We start from the raw sequence: 19,562 nt of genomic DNA, 5'->3' as shown, positions 1-19,562 counted from the left end.
GAGCATATTATCAAGGACAGATGTTAAAATTATTGGCATTTTATCGGCAGGAAACTGCCGATAAAACAGTGGCAATGGATTTGATAATACGCCCTTGTTCATTTCCATAGAAGGCCATGTTAAAACCAGAACATGGGCTTTTATGGGAATAAACCAGGGCGTATTATCAAGGCCATTATCGCCGTTTTCTCCGCAGTTTCTTGCTGATAAACGGCGATAATTTTAACAGCGGTCCTTGATAATATGCCCCTATGGGGCATATCATCTAGGCTGGGCGTTAAAATTATCGCCACTTTATCGACAGGAAACTGCAGATGAAGTTGCCATAATGGGCTTTCCTAATATGCTCTATGGAATTCTAATCAAAGCTGATGTTAGATGTTCTTCACATCCAACATGAGCTTTGATTGGAATTTCATAGAGCATATTATCAAGCCCATTATCGCTACTTTAGCGGCAGTTTCCTGACGATAAAGTTGCAATAATTGTATCACCCAGGCTTGATAATATGCCCCTATATTCACCCCTTTTTGCATATTTTCTACACCGTCTTGTTATACTTTCTCATCTGTTGTCTTAGTCCTTCCTCTCTCATTATACTATTTTCTTTTTCTTATATTCTGCTCTATTTTTATCCTTTTTATTTTATACTTGGTCCTATTTTTTAATATTTGTGCTACTGTTTATATTGTCTCGTCTTTATATTCACTACTGTCGTCATAGTTGTTACTGTCTTCTCGTAGTACTCCCTCTCTTCCTTTATATTTGTCTTTTCTCCATATTTAATTTTTTTTTTACATTTCTACGCCTTTCTTCATATATACTCTTCTGTTATATTTTATGTTTCTTCTTATTCTTGCTGTTCTTTGCAGGTACTCCCTATTGTTTTCTCATACTTTTCTTTTTCTTCTAATACTCTTGTGTCTGTTTTCACATTGCTTCTGTCTTTTCTTATACTTTGCACTCTCTACTAATATTGTAGTGTTTTCTTTTTGTGAAATTCCTCTCCTCATTTTACCCCCTGTTACACTGCCACCTGTTTTCATATTCTCCTCTCTTTTCTCTTACCTCTCAATGTGTCCTCTTACTACTGAGTTGTTCTTATATTGCCTTTTGTCCTATATTCCTTCTTTCTGTGTTTATATTTTCCACTGTTTCTTCATATTTGTTTTCTATTTTCATTTTCTGTCCTCTCTGTTTATACTTCTTAAATCTGTTCATATTGTTTGCTCACATCTGTTACTGCTCCTTAATTAACTGAATACACTCTGCAGCACTTTCCTCATATTCTGTCTTTTCATACTGACCTCTCTCTTTATATTTATTTGTCTTGTCATACTTCTGCCTCTTTCGTAATTCACTTTTCACTCTTTTCTTGTTTACCATTTTTTTCCTTTTGCTCCACTTTTCCTCACATTCTTCGTGCTTTCTTCTGGTACTGTTCTCTCTGTGCTTATACATTCTGTCCTTTGCTAGTATTCCTTTTTTGTTCTTATAGTTCCGTATCTTTTCACATATTCCTTCTTTTTTTCTTTAGAGTCTTTCTCTCTCTTCTTATATCGCCCCCTATGTCCTTTTACTCTCTTTTTTTCTTGTTATACTCTTTCTTCTCCTTATAGTTCCTTTTTTTCTCTTCATACTCTCCCTTACCTATTCATACTTTCTAGTTTATTCATACTTCCTTTATTTCCTTATATTGCAGTGTCTGTTTATACTCCCCTTTTTGGTTATATTTTTCCTTGTTTCATACTCCTTTCTCTTTTGTTTTAAGTGATTTTATTTTTTTATTCCCACATTTGTCCTCATAATCCTCCGTCTGTTCTTGTAGGTAATATAATAGAATATTTGATATATGTATTTTTGTAATGACCTATATATTGTTTTTATTATAGATTCTGTTTATCGATACTGAAAAAACTGTATGATGCCGACTAAGTTTCAAAAGCAGAAACAACGAAAGAAAGGTGTTTATTTGAAGATAAGTCATCAACAAGATTTACATGAAGAAGAATGTGTTAACAAAGAGAAAACAAGTGCTGGTAAGACAAGGAACACTTTTTTGCGGAAAATATTAAAGACTAAGAGTAGTGTGCAGAAAAAAAAATGTTATTAGTGTATGTGCAACGAAAATTAAAATAAAGAGAACATTCATGGATAATCAAGTGCAGAGAAAACTGTGTATAGTAAAAGGAGGAAAAATCAATTTATGGAAGTTAGGAAACAAATGTTTTATAATAGATTTGTGTCAAATTGAATTAAAGAAATTAAGGTATGTAAAAAAAACTCTTTTATAAGAAGAAGAAAGCTATAGAAAATGTAGTTGAGAAAGCTTTGGAATTGAAAAGAAAATTGTTTATTTTAGTAATCAATAGAGTTAGATCACTAGATAAGCCAATCCATTTAATGAAGGCCAAAAGTAAGTGGAGAAGGTTAATTAACGGAAGTAATTTTTGTGAGTTTTTTTTGGGCGAATGGGAACATAGTTCAAGTTCTGAGCCTTTTTTTAATGAAGAAAGTTATCTTCAGAGTAATGATTTGTTGCATGCAGTTGACACTAGTGATCGTGCTTATGAGGTTAGAAATGGTTGTCCTATTGAGAAAGAGAAGAGTGTTTCTAGAAATGCTGAAGAGGTGTTAGCTGGTGAAGTTTTAGGTAGACGTCCTAAAGCTTCAGTGTACACTTGGAATTGTAGTAGTATTTGCAGTGTGCAGCAAGAATCTATTGATTTTTTTACGCAATTTCTTACGTAACTATACTAAGAAAAGTGTTAAACAAAAGATTAAGATGTTGCAAGGACTAGACCCTTGCAGAGTGAGAGAAAATACTGGTTTACAAGGTCATTCTCTGGCTTGTCTTTCTAAAAAAGTATGTCAAAGTGTTTTTCACCATTTCAGGATGTTAGCAGGACCTCATTCTGAAATGAAGAAATTGTATTTTGCAAAAAGTCCCGCACTAATGTTAAAAAAGTTGAACAGTGCTCTTTTGCGTGTATCTGTATCAGATGTAACAAATGTTTGTGATGAAATTCAGGTAAGTTACTTTGGTTCTCAGGAAGACAGTGCAGAAACTGAGACATTAATAGAAGAAAATGTGTCTAACCTTCATGTCGTATGCCGACGATTCTCAGATTGTGTTCTCACTATCTGAACCCCAAACTTCTTCCCCATCTCTCCTTAAAGCTGGCCTGCTATCCATTTTCAACTGGATGTCAACAAACCAGTTGAAATTAAATGGAGATAAGACGGAGATTCCCCTTCTGGGCAGGCAACCAGAGCTTTGGAATTCCTTACATTGGCCTGCCCAGATGGGAAATCTCCCGACACCAGTGCCACAGGCTAGAAATCTGGGTGTAATCCTGGACAATTCACTGTCCATGAAACAGCAAGTCAACAAATTTATTTATTTATTTATTTTATAGCATTTGTAGGGCGCGACAGCTACCCACAAAGGGTTTCCCGGCGCCGAAAATCAGCAAACACACATGGCACGACTAGAGAGAGAGCAGATCTGGAAGCAGAGATTATTGATCAAACAGCCAGGTTTTCACGCTTTTTCTGAAACTCCTGTAGTTTTCTTCTTTGCGTATCTGAGTAGGCAGAGTGTTCCAAAGGGTTGGTCCCAGAAAAGAAAAAGATCTTCCACCCAGTCTAGCCCGTTTATACCTTGGCACCGCAAACTTTGCAGATGTCATTGAGCGAAGATTGCGATTTGGAAGGTAGGGCTTGGCAAGGTCTTGAAGATATTTGGGGGCAGTCCCAGCTTTAATTTGGAACAGATAGCTCAGGGCTTTAAAGCGGATCCGATTTTCGACCCTAAGCCAGTGTAGATCTCTGAGATGTTTAGTTATTCTGGCATATCTGGGGATTCTACAAAGCAGTCTGGCCGCAGCATTTTGCACCAGCTGTAGGCGTCTTATGACTGCTTTATTTGCACCCAGATATAGGATGTTGCCGTAGTCAAGCCGAGATGTCACTAAGGCATTGACTACGGTCTTCTGGGTGGTTGATGGTAACATCCAGACGATTTTACGAAGCCATCTGATAATAATAAAACAGATACCAGCCACTTTATTAGCTTGCTGAACCATAGATAAGCTGTCATCGATGATGACTCCAAGATTCCTGACTTGGGTGGCAGGGGTCGGGAGCTTGCCCAATGAGGTCGGCCAATGTGAATCGCTCCAGAGGTTTTTACTGTTCCCTAAGAGGAGGATCTCTGTTTTCTCCCCATTTAACTTGAGTTGGTTGGCCGACATCCAGCAGAAAATTTCATGGAGGCCTGTTTTAAGTGCAGATGAATCAGACGAATCGGAATTAGATAATGAGAATAGAATCTGAGAGTCGTCTGCATAGGTCATCAAAACAAGACCAAAATTCTCTGCAAGGGTAGCTAATGGGCGAAGGTACAAATTAAACAAAAGGGGACTCAGAATGGATCCCTGTGGTACACCGTGCGGGGAGTGGAAAACATCCGAACAAGCCTCAGCAGAGGTGATCTGAAAGGTCCGGGAGGATAAATAGGATTTGATCCATTCTAGCGCCTTGCCCTCGACACCACTCTCCCCCAGCCTGTAAAGCAGTCTGGAGTGAGAGATGGTGTCGAAGGCTGCGCTTAGGTCCAGTAGGACCAGTGCCACCGTTTGGCCATCATCCCTGAGCTCTTTAATTTTTTCCGTGATTCCGAGTAGGGCAGTTTCAGTGGAGTACCCACTCCTGAATCCGGACTGAGAAGGGTGGAGTAGTTCATTATTTTCCACATATGTGGAAAGAGCTTCATGAATGTGCTTTTCCAGCATTTTGGAAAAGGCAGGAAGTAACGATATTGGTCGATAGTTGGCCAATACCGTAGGATCGGCGGCTGGCTTTTTCAGCAAAGGGCTGACTATGGCGTGTTTCCACATAGCAGGAACTGAAGCCTGTTCCATGGACGCATTAAGAATGTCCGTAATGGGCGTCAGGGTAAAATCCTCCAGTTGGCTGATAATACTGATGGGTATAGGATCACGAGGAGAGCCCGATTTAATAGCTTTAAGAAGTTTCCTCGTTTTATCCGATGTTAAGGGGGGCCAGACTTCAAGATGACAGTTTCTTTTGAAACTTTGGAAGGTATCCTCTTGATTATGAGAGATAGAGCTGTTGTTGTTAATATTAGAGACGATTTTTTCGATCTTTTCAGTAAAAAAAGACGCCAAGTCTTGACATTGCTGAGTACTAAGAGGGGGGGCCTCCGCTCTAGTGTTTTCTCCTGCCAGTTCCTTCACCGTATTAAAAAGAGTCTGGGATTTATTGACCGCTGAATTAATCGTCGTAGTTACGTAGCATGCTTTAGCTTTCATGCATGCCGAATGATAGCTGTTTCTGGCCCTGCGGTAGATCTCTTTTTGGCGAGCCTCATAGTTCTTACGCCACTGTCTCTCCAAGTTTTTACAAGTAGATTTTTCTTTCTTTAGGGCCTCTGTAAACCAGGGGGCCGGGGGACGATGTGCTTTTCCCTTACAGCGAGATAGGGGCAGGCAGGCATTCACTGCATCGCTTAGCCATGCATGTGTAGCCTCAGCTATGCTTTCCATGTCTCCATCAAGGCATGGGAGGTCTTTGTTCAATGCACTGTTAAGATCCTCAAGGTTTAGTCTTTTCCAATTTCTCCTCAAAGATTCAGAAGAGGTGGTAGAGGGAATTTTAGTGGGTTTAAAAGAAATATCAAAGACTGTGAGAAAATGGTCTGACCAAAGTAGTGAGCATCTGCTTTACCATCTTGAGATGGCTCAAGAAGATCCTGTGGATGCTGCCTAGCCCTATGCAGAAAACGGTAGTCAATGCCTTAATTACATCTCGGCTTGACTACGGGAACATCCTGTATCTAGGTGCAAATAAAGCAGTCACGAAAAGACTGCAGCTTGTACAAAATGCGGCTGCTCGTCTTCTTTGTGGCATACCTAAAAATAGCAGCGTGTCCCCTTACCTGCGTGAACTGCACTGGCTGAGGGTGGAGAATCGCATTAGGTTTAAAGCCCTAAACGACATGTTTAAAATCAAAGCAGGTACCGCTCCTAAATATTTTCAGGCACTAGCTTCCCCCTACATCCCTAATAGGAATTTACGATCAAAAGCAGCTGAAAAATTCTGTGTCACCAGATTTAAGCTGGCCAGGATGGGAGACAAATCTTTCGCCTACCTGGGTCCCGTCATTTGGAATATACTCCCTATTCAAATACGCAAAGAGCAAAACCCTCTCAGGTTTCAAAAGGAGATAAAAACTTGGTTGTTTAACCAGTAATCTGATCACTTACGCTGTCTTCACTTTCTACCAGGCTGTGTGTTAGGCGCCGGGAAACCCTTTTTGGGTAGCTGTTGCACCATATAAGTGGATAAAATAAAATAAATAAATAAAATAGAACATTGCAGTGTAGAAAATTTTGACCAAAAAATTATAAAGTTTAAGGTGATTTCAGGTGGAAGGCCAAATTATTCTTGTATCTGTTGTCGACGAACTCATTATAAAAATCATACCAGGAGTGTTGATTTGTATTTAAAAAGTGAAAAGGAAAATAAAGAGTGGAAGGATTTTGCAACTTATTTGTTGGTTGAGAATTGTTTTGATTTGGGTTCTGATCAGCGTATTTGTAAATATTGTTATAACAAATTAGACAAGAACAAAATGCCTGCTAGAGCTGTGCATAATAATCTTGAGTTGGTAAATATTCCTTCTGAACTGATGGATTTAAATACCTATGAGTCTATTCTTATTCAATGTGTGCATCCATTTCAGGCTATTGTTAGTATGGAGCCTAAGACAGGAAAATTGCTTCCTTCAGATTTACAGAGAGGATTAAAGGGAAGAGTTGTATATTTGCCTCTAGATTTAAAGAAAAATATTGAAACTATTGGTGTATTAAATGTAGAGGATGAACCTTTAGTTATTCTTGTTATTGGCGTTCCTACTAAGAGTAAGAAAATCTGACAAGAATTAGTGGATGTTAGGAAAGTGAAAAAGGCAATGTTGTATCTGGTAAAAAATAATCAATATTACAGAAATGTGTCTGTAAGAGAAGAAGAAGTAACTGTAGAAGAAGATAGGCCTAGATGTATCAAGATTCCATTTTGCGAATCTTAAATAGCGATTTTTTGCGAATCGCTATTTAGAATTCGCAAAATGGAATGTATGTAAAAAATTGCATTTTTTTTGCGATTCCTTATTCATCTTTATTTGCGAATTCGCATTTTGCGAATTCGCAAATAAGGAATAATTCCCCATGCATTCCTATGGGCCAGGAGGCCCATAGGAATGATTGTGCAGTAATTCTCAAATTGTGAATTCGCAATTTGCTAATCGCAATTTGAGAATTATTTCAAGGGTGCAGGGGTGTCTCATGGACACCCTGCTGCACCCCTGAAACTTACATGTGTGTGCATATGGCACACATACATGCCCTATGGGCATGTATGTGTGTCACATGCCACCTTCAAAATAGTCATATTTTGTTTTTAAAAAGGATTTCGCAAATTAACACGAACCTCAAATTGGTGTTAATTTGCGATTCCTTAACCCGAATTCGCAATTTTAAAAAGTTTCATACATGCCATTTAAGGAATCGCAAAATTGCGATTCCTTAAATGCATAAGCAAAATAAGGAATCGCAATTTTTTGCGATTCCTTATTTTGCTAATTTCTGATACATCGCAAAAGATGCTAAATGTCCGTTTGCGATTCCTTAAGGCCGAAATTCTGCGAATTTCGGCCTTAACGAATCGCAAAAGGCTTGATACATCTAGGCCATAGTGACTTGCCATGTGGACACATTGAAAAAGTGGATGTGTGCAGAACTGAAGAAATCTGTGAACATTACAGTGTTCATCCACTGCATTCTAAAGAAGTGATGGGGAATACTATAGAGTTATTCAAAATGAAAGAAGCAAAAGGAAATCCCATTAGTGTATGGGAAAAAGGAGGACGATATGGTGACCGACCTGTGCAGATTCCTGCATCTGAATACCGGACGTCAAGATTATATGCCGGAGATCCAAGATTTTGACAATGTATTCCGTATTTGTTTCATCTTTTGCTTGAGAGTGATTTGTCTGGACTTTCTTATGCAGTAAACCATATATTGAAAACAGGTGTACATCTGCAAAATGTTTCAGCAAAGGAATTTATGGATAAAGTACTGCAGAAAGATAATGTTTTGCAATCTCAGCTAATTAATCTCATGGCGTGTCAGCGTGGTACTAATGAGTACCAGTACCATCGTCATGGAAAACTGAAATGTATGCGAAGGAACTTAAGAACTTCTACATGGTTCCTTACTCTAAGCTGTGCTGAATATGTTTGGGATGACTTACTTCAATTTCTTCTAGAGGCAAATCCAAATATACTAAATATTGAATACAAGACACCTGGAGAATTGTGCTCTTTGGATCCAGTTAATGTATGCAGGTATTTCATTCATAGATTTGAAGCTATGTCTTTTATCACCAATAAAAAAATCCTCCTCTTGGAGAGGTTCTGGACTTCTTTTGGAGAAAGGAGTGTCAAGCAAGAGGTGCTACTCACATACACATGATGATATGGATCAAAGATGCTCCCAAATTTGGAACAGACTCAGATGATACGGTGTTGTCTTTTATTGAAGAATATGCTACATGTGATATACCCAAAAGTTCACAAGATAAGGACTTAGGACAACAAGTCTTACGATTCCAAAGCCATCGTTGTAGGAAATACTGTCGTAGAAAGTACAAATCTAAGGACAAATTCTACACCAAATGCCGTTTTGCATTTCCACGACCTGTAATATCAAAGGGAAGAGTGAACAGTTTTATGTCATCTTAGCGACATACTATCACAAGAAAGTCTCCAAAAAATACCTACAACTTAAGATGAAATGAACTAAGCTGAACTAACTATAACGGAGGAATTTCAATGGTTTGGTATGAGAGAGATTACCAGCTAACTAGAACATGGGTGAAACCTATGGTTTTTTCATTGAATTTCTAAGGTTTTTTTAAATGCTAATTCCCTAACTATAGCGTGGCTGAAACCTATGGTTTTTTCAGTGAATATATATATATTCACTGAAAAAACCATAGGTTTCACACATGTTATAGTTAGCTGGACATTTCTCTCATACAAAACCATTGAAATTCCCCCGTTATAGTTAGTTCCGCTAACTATAACTCGCGTGCCCGCAATGCACTGCTGATGAGAGTCACATATTACATCACTCATGACACTGATGACATCTCAAATGACATCACTGATGACACCATCCAGTGAATGTGTGTCTTTCCGAAAAATACATATTTTTTATGTATGTATATCTAAAGCTCGATGGAAGAATAAATTGGTAAATAAGTGTCTAAATGGATGTTTGTTTTTGTAAATTTGATTGTATAACTGACTTATTAAGTGTATCTTAGTGAATACATGTATTAGCGAGTAATGTTTAAATATGTAAATATCTGTATCAGTGTCTCACTTTGTGTATAAGTCGCTGCATGGGTTAGTGAGTAGCTCCATGAGTGTCTATATGGGTTATTATTAATATTATTATTATTATTTTTTTTTTAAAGATTAGTAGTTTTTTTGATTATCAGTATGAGTGTCTGTATAGTTTGGTGGGGGTATTACTTAGCGCACAGATGCATGAATGACTGACTCACTGTTTGAATGTGTTTTGAAGACAGCATGTGTGCAGGACTGTATGGGTGGATGAGTGTGTGTATGGGTGTGCTAGTGAGTGTATGACTGTCTCAATTGTTTATTTATGAGTAACTACATATGTTTTAAACTAGTATATGTGAGTATTGATGTATATAAGTGAGTATATGTGAGAGTGAGAGATTGGAATCTTTAATTGAATAGTTGACAGCCCTATCATAACATGCATAATAATGTTTCAAGTAAATACTTTTGATACAGCGTAAAATTGTCTGTCTTTTGTGTTCCAACTAAATCACTAATGCATTGTTACTATGTATGTTGTATGAATGTGTTCTTGAAATGCGAAGCAATTGTTGTCACCCAAAAGAACCAACTGTAGCTTTTTATACAGATACTGAGATTCTGAGGGACACAGGGTTACCCTATTGTTACTATACATTAAGTTTTAGAAAGTAGCCATGTTTCTTTTCTTAGCCCTTTTGTGTCTGCAGCCTCACTTTAGTCATCTAATTGGGTGTAGCTGACAAGTAGGCTTTCTGAACTCCTCCAAGATAGCCACACGATAGAGGGATTAAGTGTGCCTGAGTGAACCATATGCTTTCAGGATGGGGGTGGGGCACAGCAGAGCACAGCCCACTCACACCTGAACAGCCTGTGGTCTGCCTTCACACACAGGGTCTAAGGACCCTGCATTGTCATGTCAAACACCTTAGAGCCAGGGCAGGTGAGGCAGGAAATTCCATACCTACAAAGCCACTGTGTAGATGCTTCTCCCACCTTCCAGAACCAGAGCACCTGGGTATAAAAGAAGGACCTCCGACACCAGCTCTTCTATACTCTTCTGGGCCTGTAGACACTCTGCCAGAAATAAGGACTGCTGTGCTCCTCCAAGGACTGAAGCACTGCTGGGCTGATGCTCTAAATGAACTGCTGCCCTGCTGTGCTGACTGGCTGCCTGCTGCCCTCTTTACTGGAGTAGAAGAACTGGACCTGCAACTTCATGTTCAACCCAGGACCTCAGAATGACCCCATGGGCTTGTCTGCTGGCCTCCTGCTTAGAGCCCCAGGGACATAAAAGTCACCCTAACCACCTCCTGGTTGTAGCTACAGTGAATTACTGCCCCCATGTGATGCCTCTTGAATCCTGGACCCTTTGTGTGGTTCATGTGCTCTTAGAATCAAGGTGTTGGGCTCTTTGCGACCATGAAGAGGTCTGTTTGCACAGGAATTACACCCTAGCCCTTCTCTCCGCACAGGAAGCATCTATAGCTCATGGAGGACTTCCAATGTGAAAGCAGCAGCCTGTCCATCCGCAACCCCAGGCCAGCTGTTCGTAACACACTGACCTCTAACCACAAGACTCTCCTTGCTCTCCGCAACCCACTACAACAAGACTCTTGGCACAAAACATGAGAAGTTAAAACTTCAGCAGGGCTAATCTGGGATTGTATCCGACCTGTGCTGCATCACAATCAACCTGAACTTCTGACTTTAACCGAATCCATTGAGACAAGATAGGTACGGTTGACACTTTCTGATTTTTGGCACAGTTTTTCAGTTTAGTCTTTTAAAATTCATAACTGATTGCATTTTTTTGCCTCTTGTTTTATTTGTTACATTTTTCTCTATTCTTCTAGCCTGGTGTGGGGTTCTTTTAGTGTGGTGTTTTACTGCATGAAGTGTTGCACAAATACTTTACATAAGCCTGACTGGTCTGTGCCGAACTACCAGGGGGTTGGGCACAAGTTAATTTGGGGTATGCTTGTGCCTTGTCCTGACTAGGATTGCAGTTGCTGCTTGACCATCTAGAATTATGACAGTCTCAATATATTAGATGGTGTGCGTCATGTTAAATGCAGGAGATTCACATTTAATTATATTATTGGTCTGTTGGCAGCCTTTGACACATTTGACCATACAAAACATATACATACCCTGTAATTTTCCTTGAACTTTTCAGTTAATTACTTGAGTTGGTCCTCCACCTTTATTATTAACCTATGCCATTTATGAGGATACAGAGTTTCATGACAGAAATAAAGAAAATGTCCCAGTGACTCTATCCAAGCCTATGATATGTACAACCTATCCTTGGAGTCACTGAGTTTCATGTTTGAAATACATGGGTCTTCGTAGATCAATGTGCTCAATCCATACAGGTATACTGAAAAATTTGAAATCATGGGGATATTCTCAATCTCCTCTGTTGTAAAAAAAACACCACATATGGATATCGGAAGTCACCTATGCTTAAGTCACAAAGGGTGAAACATCTCATTCCATCTTTGAGAAATTGATTTATTAGTTGAGGGAATTGTAGTCCACCCCAGGTAATAAAGTCACTAACTTGTTAGGTCTAATCTAATGTTTCAGAAATATAAAGCTAAACTTATCCCCTGATAGTTAAGGAACAGAGCAGACAGGCTTAACTTAATGAAAATGTGCAAAGCTTTTACAAGTACCACAACAGTTAAAAATTAAAAAACAAAACACAATACAAAGTCCACTCTAATGTATGAAAATATGGAACATTGACACCAAAATGATAAAAAAATCTAATGAGGGAAACTGAAGATAGTTTGTAGAGATTTCAATGAAAATAGCATCAACAAATTGCAAAGAGACAATGGTAATCAATTATCGTAGGAGACCGGGACATGGTGCAATTTGAGGCCAACTGTAATTAGCCATGGGTCATATACATCTAGCACATTGGCCCGCTAGGGCCTGTACGCAGGTAAGTTTGGAAACATTTCTAAGTCCCAATCTGAAAAGGCTTTTTTGTTTTTCTGTGGATAAATTCTTCTCCAAGCCGTAGAAACCTGCAATTCAGTTCAACAATGTGGAATGGCCAGTTGGATACTTTTCACAGAAAGTCCCCTTAAAGTGCTGGAGAAAATGTTTTTAAAGTTCCCAAACTTCTTTTGGGGACCAAACAACTATTGAAGTACACTTCCAAGGCCCCCAGTACCTCCATGGGAGCATTTAAATACTTTCAGGTTTTCAGGCAAAGGCAACAGCAAAGTCCAGTCCAGCTCCAGTTGTGACTGGTCAGCAGGGATTCTTCACAGGAATGTCCTCTTAAGTTTTGCGTGTTCTTGGAACCAATAAGGGGGTCAAGCTTATGATCGTGGTAGATGTTTATTTTCTAGGTTTTGAAGTGGAGGCAAGTAGGGGCAACCTTCACATTTCCTTCTCACAGGTCACAAATGGCAAGTGCAGCCTACTCAGTCTGCCTTTAATCCTTTTGTATTCCAATGCTATTCTGATGAAAGTACCTTGAGGTGTCACATTTATGCGTTACAGAGGGCAACCTTACCCCTTTATTCAGCAGCTCCTGTTTGCATTACTGCACACATGCCGAAAATTCGATGTGCCAGGGCATTTTCAAGATGCCAAAAGTCTTCATCTATACTAAAGTTGGGCTCTGAGGGCTGGGGGTGTGTGGGAGTCACAAGTGTTCTCCCATATCTAATACTAAAATCCAGTTTTTCACAGGCACTGTACCCACAAGAAACCCAGAGGCAGACGTCTGGTAGTAGCAAACTTGGCCCTTTAGCAACCCGACAGGGAATACCCCAAGTGTAACGTGGCTCAACACCTGTCCAGTAGGATTTGACAGAATGGTGTCAACAGGGTGACTGGAGCCACCACTCTGAATATTCTGTGGACTTCAGAGGAGTCATCTCTGCCCTTTCAAGTCAACCTATTGTTTGCTTCTGGAAGTCATTTCACACCTCTTTCATGCTTACTCCCGGGCTTCAGCATAGGCTCTGAGCTGGTATAGGATTATGCTAAAGAGCTTTCTGACAATTCAGGCAAAAGCAAGTTTCCTTAATATTTATTAAAAATCGGACCTCATCATTAAAATAGAACAATATTGATTTAAATATGTTTCTAGTTTGTCCCATTTACGAGATAATAGTATTAGTATATTAGTATTTAAACATGGCTGTAGTTTTCTAAAAAGGACAGCTAGGCCTGCAACAGTGATAGTATTTTAAAGGGAGATTTTTACCTGTTAAAAGGATCATTTCAATATGTTGTACTTCACTTTGTACATTGCAAAGGCAGTCTACACTTTTAGGTCTAAAGCTATGTTTTCCTTTGTCACACTAGTGGATGGCACAATAAGTGTTACAGTCTGGAGCTGAGACATTTATCTTTTCATGCTATGGATGTATTTCCACATCATAGATCCTGCTCAGTACAGGTGCAGACTGAAACACTGCACAGAATCCACCTAAGTTGCAGCCACTGAAAAGATCAAAGCCATTGTGTATAGTCGTGGCAATGCAATGCTGATCCTATTATATTTGTCAGCCTCTTTTGATATGGTTGACCATTCTCTTTTGTGACATGTCTTGAAAGAATAGGAATTAAAGGCCTGACCTTGCAAGTAATAGATCCTTTCTGTCAGATAGAGAGCAAGTTGTGACTCTTGAAGGTTTTTACTTCTGCTCCCTTTGCTCTTCAATGGGGAACATCCTTTACAACGCGGATTTTACTCCGCAAGGCTTTCACAATGCATCCGTTACAACGCAAGTCGTAACCACGACTTGCGCTGGAGTGTGCTAGAGGATTTAGAATAGTATATTTACTATTCCAACACCTTCCCTAGTGTCCACGGGGACTGGTGTTAGAATAGTAAATTATACTATTCTCAATCCGCGCCCCCAACGCAAATCGTGGTAACGACTTGTGTTGTAAGGGACGCGTTGTTAAAGCACCCGTTGTTATCGTACGCATCGTAACGTCGTACGTCCCTCTTCAATGCGTAGTCCCTCAGGGTCTTCGCTTAGCCCCACTTTATTTAATGCATAGATCACACGGCTGGTTGACCATATTCAACGTTGCAGGTGTGCATATTTTCCTACACTGATGACGTCTAAATTGTGGTATTGGTCTTCTCGGGGTCTGAAAAAGTGGCTAAACAATTCAATACTTGCATGGCTTGCATTGCAGTTTGGATGCAGAAAACCTGCTTAAAACAAAATTCGGACAAAACCAAGGTTTTACTGTTATGTTAGGAAAACTCTTATTGGAAAGCTACCTGGTGGCCCCCTAATGTGGGGCCCCTTCTCATCCCAGTCCAGAAAGTAAGAACTCTGGCTGTTATGTTTGATACCAAACTTATTTTCAATGATTGTACCAAACAGATTACATCCTTCTTCCTTATTCTAAGAATACTTAGGAAAGTTGTTCCCTTTCTACCCTTTGAGTTGAGGAAAACAGTTGATATAGCTTTAGTTATTTCCCAATTAGAATACTGTAATGATCTATATGTAGGATCTCAAGAGAGATGCCTCATTAAATTGCAGACCCTGCAAAATGAAGCAACCAGAATGTTGAAGTACGTTTCAAAATTATGTTCAACCTTACAAACTATTAAAGAACTACATTGGCTGCCTATCAGAGCGAGAGTTACGTTTAAGACTTTGTGTTGGATTCACAAAGCATTGCACCAGACAGGCTCCTCTTTCCTTCAAAGCATTTTGAAGTGATATACTCCCTCTCGAACTCTTCAATCAAGCACAACTACAAAGGTGATTATCCACAAAATCAAAAAAGCACATCGATGAGGGAGGAGTTATTCTTATTCCACATCTACATGTTGGAATTCTCTGCCCATTCATCTCGGGGCTCATCCTAATTTGCGTAAATTTAGGAAAGAACTTAAAACGTGGCTCTTTGGTTCCCTTGTTTAATTTCTCTTGATTGCCTCTACTGTTCACCAATGCAGATACTAGCGCCAAGACATCAAATGGTATATATTAGCTTAACAAACCTTCAACTAAAACATTAGACTACTGCCACATGCACATAACATTAAAAACGTAATAGGCCGTGCCACCATGCTAAAATAGCAGGTGATCATTTCAATATTTTCTTCTACTGTACAATTGTCACTACCTTGAAATCACATCATGCTGATACATTGCGATCAACATTGAATTCTTATCACACAATTAATTACATTTAAATAATGTTGCCTATCATTTAAAGGAAAATTTGTCTACAAACGCACATACTTATGGCAGCTCCCCTTTTTGAGAGGCCAAATAGAATTCAGTAACCAACCTGTAGTACCTAATTTCAACTTATTTTGCACTGAAACACTTCTTGTTTCATTCTGCAACCTTTGCTTGGACATCCTTGCCCTTTGACATCACAACCAAAACAGGCCTTCTCACATTCTGGGAAACATCTAAAGCCTCAAATAAGCTGAACTAATTCTTTTCTCCCTTTTTTCACCAAAGATCCACAATGGTTTAGACAAAGTCCAAACAGTTACTGTGGTATTTTCATCAAGTGATTTGAAGTACTCTTGATGCATGTTATTCAGCCCTCATTGCTTACTTTGCCCTTTTATATTCTATTCTAAGCTAAGGGATTTCAGTGTGGAGAGACTGGATATCTGTGTTGTGTAGCAGTTTATTATAAAAGTCTTAAATAATAATGATTCAAAAAGAGTGCTTGGCCAAAATAGACCTATGCAATCAAACAGATCAGCCCCTTCTTCCATTTACAAATTACTGTCCTTTTTATTAACATCTGATGTAAATCAAAAACAACCGGTTTGCCAAAGCATCCAGAGATATATACTTCCATCACAGGGTTGAACGCATGTGTAGCTCTCGTTATTGTCATGGGAATACTTGATAAAGGTCGATTTATTTTTAAGTGCATGCTCATACCATTAAATCAACTGAGATACTTCAAATGATCTGAGTTTGGTGCCGAAGGAGAAACACTCACCTTCCTATGTTAACATGGTTGTGTGCCCGGACATGTGAGTTTTTGTTGTTGTAGCTTCTTGTCAAAGATATCCATTGATTGCAATGGGTTATCGCACACCAGAATTGTAAGTGCTGTGGAAATACATACCTTGAGAAATGTAAAGAATAAAAGCACTTCCCTTTTTGTTCCAATTTTCCTGTGTTCTAATAAACACAAATACACATTTTAGTGAGGGTGGGTAATTTGTTTTTATAAGTGTTTGAAAAATATTATTTATTCATTAAAATATTATGTATTTCAGAAAATGTATTTTTCAATGCACATTTAATTATTGTGCTGTAACACTAACAAAAAGTGTTGAATAGAAGAAAAGTGCAGAGTTACATCTAGGTGTAGTATTAAATATCCACATGAGTAAACATCCACATGTTTATTTGCCTTTGTGACTCAGGACCATTATGGCCAGTAAAGTGTGCTATATGGGTTGTGTTTGTTGGAATAGATGAGTGTGGTAGATCAATCCCACACCAAACCTTACAGTAAAGTGGGTATGGTTTGTGATTTGGGAGTATTAACATTTGCTGGTCCACTGACAGGGTTTTATTTAAGTGTCACCTTTGTAGTCAGGGATTTTGCCATGTCAAAGAAAGTGATAAAGCAGATATTTCACTTAACACATTTATGACAAAAAGAAACGATTAGGACTACCTTAACACAAATGATGACAAACGTGTTAAGCTCAATATTCTTGAAAATTACATGCAACCTTGATTCAGATACTCCATCATGAAAGTATGCTCATGGTGGAAAAGAAAGTTTGATATGCTCAATTTCAATAGATGTGATTATTAACAACTATTAAATGATTTAGATTTAATGACTTGATAATGTGATATTAATGAAAAGACAAATTCTTTGTGCAATGGATCAATTTGCAAATTAGAGATATAAATTATAATCTGATGTTACAACCGGTGCACTGAAAATGATAAAAGGAAAGTAGGTGCTACAGGGAATTTTTTTAAAGCTATTAATCGTGAAACTTCCTCTAACAAACAGTTTATATATGTGTGCTTTGAATAGAATTCATGTAAAGAGATTTATATGAACCGTGTATTAGCTGAATTTCATGTATGGCTCATTTCTTGCCCTTTTTCCAGCGTGAACTTGTGAAGTGAATAGACTGAAGCTTGTGGGAATATTCAGCAAAGTTACCAATTTTATTCCAACTCTTCAATATTTTCTTTGACATTCTCAGTTCAGCTCAACTACAGTTTAAACATGTTCTGTTACATGCTAGAACAGCTGCTTGGGAACGGAAGATCATCAAGTCATAACGGTTTTTCCCTTCTCTCTGAAATATCTCATTGTTCATACTACTAAGCTTACATGAATTAAGGAAGCTATGTAACTTGAATTACTTAATTTTCCGGAAATGTATTCTTTTTATCTGCTACATCACCCTCATCCAATCTATAATGAACCAATAGGACAGAGTGGCCTGACATTTTTGGTGATGCCAAGGGGTGTCACCCCGGAAACCTGTGGAGTATAATTAATTGCTCAGATGTTGGAAATGAAGGCGCCAACTTTTACAGCAGTGAGCAATGACGGCTTAAACATCTGAGGACTAAAGTGAAGTGTTGACGTAACACTGCGATCTGCTGCTGACCGTTGTGCTAGTGCAGTTGAACCTTTTCGGCTGAAGGGTTCATGTCATGCTGCTGTGACTTTGCTGTTCCAGTGATAGACTGGGACAGATTACTGTCTTTCATGACCTAGAACTGGTCACTTGGAGCTTGCTGGACTTTCCTAAGGATTTGTATAAGGTTCAACTGATTTTCCATCGACCCATATTCTGTAGACATCCAAATCTGCCTCGGCTGAGGAAGATTTTCCCTTATGTCTTCCCTGAGTCTCAGAAGAATCAGTATTACTTCATTAAATCTATTTCTAATTTCAATACAAGGGCTGTATATGTTTTATCCTATTGATCTTTATGTACGATTGAACAACTACACTTTGGAACTTAAACTAAATTCTGCTGATTTTGACTCATTAACTCCTTGTGGGTAAATAAACTGATTTTGAAACACTATGGTCATTATTGAGGGTTTCTTACTGTAAGGTATAGCAATTTTGATGATAGTAATTATCTTTTTCCTGATCCTCATTGGATATTTGATCAGCCTCTGAATATCTAGTCTCTTTTAGCACAGAACAAGATCAATCGGAGGACCACAAGGTTTACCTGGTAGCTAGAGACAGAGGTTTAAAGGAAATCTAGTGAAATAGAAATAATATAGTAGATGATAACACACAATCTTATGGGCCCAGGGTCATGCTACAACAAAAGCGACCAGTTAAACCCACTATGTGCCCATGGAAATTTGATAATGGCTGCTGTGTTTCTAAACACACTGTTGACTCAGAGTCGTTGGGATGGGGATGTAAGAGTTTGAAAGAGTAAGATAGCATCCGTTGTTATGGATGGAGATAACAAATGGAATGGCTGGGAGTGTGGTTCACCCCCTGCTTTCTCTGCAGTGGATGCATTTGAGAGTGTGAGTTAATACAGAGTGTCAATGATTTATACGAATGTCCTTTCACTGCGGGCCTGCAAATGCATGTGTTTTTTTGGGCCAGAGTAAAAATAAATCTTTATGTTTCAATTGATGTTGTGCTGTTGTGTAGAAAGAATATCTACCACCAGATTGAGTGATTATCCCTGCGCTCTTGATGGAATCAATTCTGAATCGAGCCAATCTGGCATTTCACTTTTCTGCAGTTAGCCAGTAGGTTAATTCCGGGGCTGGTTATGTCTATTTTTGTCCAGTCAAGAAATTGTCAAGATGTGTGATGAAGCATTGACCAGTTCACGAGTAGGACACCCCTCAGTGAAACGCTACAAGGTTGTGAGTGTCTTTTAGAAGTTCACTATCATTAAGAGTGAATAAAATCACCCAAGCAATAAAACAAGAGGATTAGTCATTTGGAAAATGAGGGGTAACAAAACAATTCTCTTTACTGACTGACACACTACAAAGCTTGAGAAGAGAATACAAACTTGCCATTTGATCTTCTCAGAAAACATTATCCAAAAGCACATAGACAGTAAACAAAGACAAGCATAACTCTCTTTGGTTGACTTTCAGTCAGT

Source organism: Lissotriton vulgaris, chromosome 4_1, assembly GCF_964263255.1.
Source record: "Lissotriton vulgaris chromosome 4_1, aLisVul1.2, whole genome shotgun sequence".
NCBI classification, from domain to species: Eukaryota; Metazoa; Chordata; class Amphibia; order Caudata; family Salamandridae; genus Lissotriton; species Lissotriton vulgaris.
The sequence above is the reverse complement of the archived record's forward strand: the minus strand, read 5'-3'. Positions refer to the sequence as shown.